At 43.7% G+C, this 5,523-nt stretch overlaps 1 pseudogene; it reads left to right on the plus strand.

Moving 5' to 3' along the window:
- The first annotated feature begins 692 nt into the window (after positions 1-692).
- LOC145067564 (uncharacterized) lies at positions 693-5,164 on the plus strand (annotated as a pseudogene).
- Positions 5,165-5,523: the final 359 nt, after the last annotated feature.

Here is a 5,523-nt window from a genome sequence, read left to right on the forward strand (position 1 = left end):
TAGTCCACCACCTACCAACTTTTCATGGATTGGAGAACGAAGACCCTCATAAGCACTTGAAGATGTTCCACATTATTTGCACTAGCATGAAGCCACAAGGGTCAACCGATGACCAAATCAAGCTAAGGGCATTCCCCTTTTCATTGGCCGATAGAGCAAAAGATTGGTTATTCTATCTTCCACCGGGGTCGATCAACTCATGGACCGACATGGCAAGAGCTTTCCTTGATAAGTTCTATCCCGCCTCAAGAGTCTCAAGTCTTCGAAATGAGATTTGTGGAATCCGCCAAGGTCAAAATGAGACTTTCCATGATTATTGGGAGAGGTTCAACAACTTGTGCTATAGTTGCCCACAACACCAAATTCCGGAACAACTCCTCATTCAACACTTCTACGAGGGATTGTTGCCAATGGAGAGAAGACTAGTTGATGCCTCAAGTGGTGGAGATGTCTTTAGTAAAACCCCACAACAAACAAGACAACTTTTCAACACCATAGCCGCGAATTCACAACATTTTGGCCCTCGCCAAGATATGAAAAGAGACACACAACACAAAGTCAATGAAGTGGGAACATCAAATCTCGAGTCTCAAATCAAAGATCTAACCTCCGTTGTCCAAAAGCTAGCCATGGGACAAACTCCACAAGTGATGGTTTGTGGAATATGTGCAACAATGGGACATCCTACGGATATGTGTCCCATCCTTCAAAAAGATGTGGAGCATGTGAATGCCACGGGAGAGTTCCAAAACTACCACAACAAACCATCCGGTTACCAAAATGCATATAACTCAAGTTGGAAGCCAAATCCCAGCATGAGCTACAACCCAAGACCATTGCCTCAAAATGCATTGGTTAGACCCTCCTATCCACCACCACAACCTCATTACCAACATCAACAACCACACTATCAACCTAAACCGCACCCTCCACATCATCATCAACAACCTCCTCAATCCCAACCAAGTAGCTCCGGAATGTCTCTTGAAGACATTGTCAAATCTCTAGCCACTAGTACCCAACAATTCCAAAAAGAAACAAGGACTAGTATCTCCAACCTTGAAGCACAAATGGGAGATATAGTTACATCCATAAGCAAGTTGGAATCCCGTGGTAAACTCCCTTCTCAAACCGAAAAGAACCCAAATGTCAATGTGGTGACATTGAGAAGTGGCAAACAAGCCGGAGAAAGTAGTTCAAAGAAGAAGCCGAGGGAAGACGAGGAAGAGATAGAAGTTATTCCCGTTGAAGTACCTATAATCAAGAATGATGCACAAGCCGGAGTTCCAAAGAAGGCTGCCCCTCTAGTAACACCAATAGCCAGTCAACCACCGTTCCCCTCCCGACTTTCAACTTCAAAGAAGAATATGGAGGAGAAAGAGATTTTGGACACCTTCCGAAAGGTGGAAGTAAACATCCCTCTACTTGACGCAATCAAGCAAATCCCGAGATATGCAAAGTTCTTGAAAGAACTTTGTACCAACAAGAGGAAGTTGAAGGGAAATGAGAAAATTTTGATGAATGAAAACGCATCCGCGGTTTTACAAAGGAAACTTCCACCCAAATGCAAAGATCCCGGAATGTTCACGGTTCCTTGCAAGATTGGAGATGTCACTTTTAGTAGTGCTATGCTTGATCTTGGTGCTTCTATCAATGTCATGCCCTATTCGGTATATGAATCATTAAATGTCGGACCCTTAAGTGAAACCGGTGTCATAATCTCTCTTGCGGATAAATCGAGTGTCTTTCCTAGAGGTGTTTTAGAAGATGTCCTAGTGCAAGTGAACCAATTGGTCTTCCCGGCGGATTTCTATGTGATTGATCTAGATGAGCAAGTGTCCTCCAAATCAGCTCTAATCTTGCTTGGGAGACCGTTTTTGAAGACGGCTAGGACAAAGATCGATGTGTATGCGGGAAGTTTGACAATGGAGTTTGATGGCGAAACAATAAGTTTTAATATTTATGATGCCATGAGATATCCTAGTGACGTCTCATCTTTGTACTTTGTTGATGTTGTTGAGCCAATTACTCAAGAATTGTTTGAGTTGTCTAACGGTGATATGTTGGAAATGATCTTGAGCAAAGGATTCGATTGTGGGAAGCTAGCCGAACAATTAAAGCTTTATTCTTTGGATCCGGAAGTTGAGAAGTTGGTAAGTAAAATGGAGATGAAAAAATTCACAAGATTAGATGTCAAGCAAATTGAATTGCCCCCAACTCACACAAAATTGCCGCCATCCCTTGTTCAACCACCCGAATTGGAATTGAAGGTCTTACCTCAACATTTGAAGTATGCTTACTTGGGAAAGAATGAAACCCTTCCGGTTATCATTTCAACTCATTTAACCGAATTCGAGGAAGAGCAACTCCTCAAGGTGTTGAAGGAGCATAAAGAAGCCATGGGTTGGACGATTGCGGATATCAAGGGTTTGAGCCCCTCCACTTGCATGCACAAGATCTTAATGGAGGATGAATGCAAGCCAAGTAGAGACGCGCAAAGAAGGTTAAATCCGCCAATGATGGAAGTTGTGAAGAAAGAGATATTAAAGCTTCTTGATGCGGGGATGATCTATCCAATCTCGGATAGCAAGTGGGTGAGCCCGGTGCAAGTCGTTCCAAAGAAGACGGGAATCACGGTGGTCGAGAACAACAAAGGTATGATGGTCCCCACTCGTGTGCAAAACGGGTGGAGAGTATGTATTGACTACCGCAAACTCAATGCAAGCACAAGAAAAGATCATTTCCCATTGCCTTTCATTGACCAAATGTTAGAAAGGTTGGCCGGGAAATCTCATTATTGTTGTCTCGACGGGTATTCCGGTTTTCACCAAATCCCGGTGGCACCGGAAGACCAAGAAAAGACGACATTTACATGTCCATTTGGTACTTTTGCCTACCGGAGAATGCCATTTGGATTGTGTAACGCCCCGGCCACTTTCCAACGTTGTATGGTTAGTATCTTTTCGGAATACGTTGAAAACATAATTGAGGTTTTTATGGATGATTTCACGGTCTATGGCAACTCCTTTCAAGAATGTTTGACTAACCTCACAAAAATTTTAAAAAGATGCATCGAAACAAACTTGGTTTTGAATTTTGAGAAATGTCATTTCATGGTGAGTCAAGGTCTCATTTTGGGTCACATTGTGTCTAGAAAAGGAATTGAGGTAGATAAGGCCAAAATTGATGTTATTCAAAGCTTACCTTACCCGACTTGTGTTCGGGAAGTTCGTTCTTTTTTGGGCCATGCAGGTTTCTACCGAAGGTTCATCAAGGATTTTTCAAAGATAACAAGACCAATGTGCCAACTCTTGAAAAAGGAGGTCGATTTCGAGTTCAATGAGGCGTGCAAAGAAGCTTTTGACAAGCTCAAAGAGTTGCTTACATCCGCTCCCATCATGCAAGCACCAAATTGGGATCTCCCCTTTGAGATCATGTGTGATGCAAGCAACTATGCGATAGGCGCCGTTTTGGGTCAAAAGAATGGGAGGGCCTCCCACGTGATCTATTATGCATCAAGGACACTAGACAATGCTCAAAGCAACTACTCTACCACGGAGAAGGAGCTAGTGGCCATAGTGTTCGCCTTGGAGAAATTTAGACAATACCTACTTGGTACCAAGGTCATAGTGTATTCGGATCACGCAGCACTTAAGTACTTGATGACAAAGAAAGATGCAAAGCCGAGACTCATCCGGTGGATCCTACTGTTACAAGAATTTGACTTGGAAATCCGAGACAAGAGTGGATGCGAGAACCTCGTTGCCGATCATCTAAGCCGGATCACTTCAAATGAAACTCCTCTCCCATTGCGGGACGAGTTTCCAGATGAGCATCTCTTTTCCCTTACTCAATCTATTCCTTGGTATGCCGATATCGTTACTTTTTGGTCACAAAAAGGTATCCCGACGCATTCACACGTGCTCAAAAAGACAAGTTGAAAAGTGATGCAAAATACTATGTGTGGGATGAACCTTATTTGTGGAAGCATTGTCCCGATCAAATCATTAGGCGATGTGTACCCAAACAAGAGCACCAATCCATTTTGCAATTTTGTCATGAATTTGCTTGTGGGGGACACTTCGGACCTAGCCGGACTTTGAGAAAGGTCCTTGAGTGTGGATTATTTTGGCCAACCATGTCACGCGATTGTTATATGTTTTGCAAAAGTTGTGAGCGGTGCCAAAGGACGGGAAACATTTCGCAAAAGAACCAAATGCCCCAAAACCCAATCCTTGTTTGTGAAATTTTTGACGTATGGGGGATTGATTTCATGGGCCCATTTCCCGTCTCATTTGGCAACGCTTATATTTTACTCGCGGTTGACTATGTTTCTAAATGGGTTGAAGCCAAAGCCACAAGATCGGACGATGCCAAAACGGTTATCGAGTTTTTAAAGTCTAATGTTTTCGCGAGATTTGGTGTGCCTAGGGCTTTGATTAGTGATTGAGGGACGCACTTTTGCAACAAAATGATGGAGGCTCTATTGAAGAAGTATCACGTGACTCATCGTGTCTCTACTGCCTATCACCCTCAAACGAATGGTCAAGCGGAGGTCTCGAATCGTGAAGTGAAGTCTATTCTAGAAAAAACGGTGAACCCGACAAGGAAGGATTGGAGTTTGAGACTTGACGATGCCTTATGGGCATATCGGACCGCTTATAAGACCCCGATTGGAATGTCGCCCTTCAGATTGGTTTTTGGAAAATCTTGTCATCTTCCCGTCGAGTTAGAGCACCGAGCATTTTGGGCGGTCAAGAAATGCAACTTCGACATAGACGAAGCGGGAAGGCATAGGAAACTTCAACTCCAAGAGCTAGAAGAATTGAGAAACGAATCCTATGAAAACGCAAGGATTTATAAGGAGAAAACGAAGCTCTTCCACGACAAGTCCATCACCCGGAAGAATTTTGAACCGGGACATAGGGTCTTACTTTACCATTCACGGTTGAAGTTATTCCCGGGTAAATTAAGATCAAGGTGGATTGGCCCATTTGTTGTAATAAAGACTTTTGACCATGGAGCGGTCGAAATCCAAAGTGAAGAAACGGGACAAATTTTCAAAGTCAATGGGCACCGATTAAAGCCATTCTATGAAGGTTTTAATGCAAGTGTTATTGAAATCATCCACTTGGATGTCCCGGTGTGTTGAACCAAGCTAGAAGGACGTCTCGCCTATGACGTTAAAGAGGGGCATTTTTGGAAAGCTTTATGCTTTCATATCTCTACGTTCGAATAAAGAAGTTTTGAAAATGTTTTGATGCAACTTTTGAAGTCATTTTTGAAGAAGCCAAGAGTTTCTAGGTGTTTGGGGCCTTCCGAATCAAGAACTAGTGAAGAAAACGAAAAAAAAAATCGCAAACCGGGACCAGAACTATGCGCGACCCGCGCACGGGTGCGCGGCTGGTGTGCGCGGCCGGTCTTCAACTCGCGACAAATATCGGACTCCTAACTGCATGATCCGCGCGACCCGCGCACGGGTGCGCGGCTGGTGTGCGCGGCCGACCTTTAAATTGCGACACA

The sequence above is a fragment of the Lactuca serriola genome, chromosome 8 (genome assembly GCF_051521515.1).
Source record: "Lactuca serriola cultivar US96UC23 chromosome 8, Lser_US96UC23_V15, whole genome shotgun sequence".
Classification (NCBI taxonomy): Eukaryota; Viridiplantae; Streptophyta; class Magnoliopsida; order Asterales; family Asteraceae; genus Lactuca; species Lactuca serriola.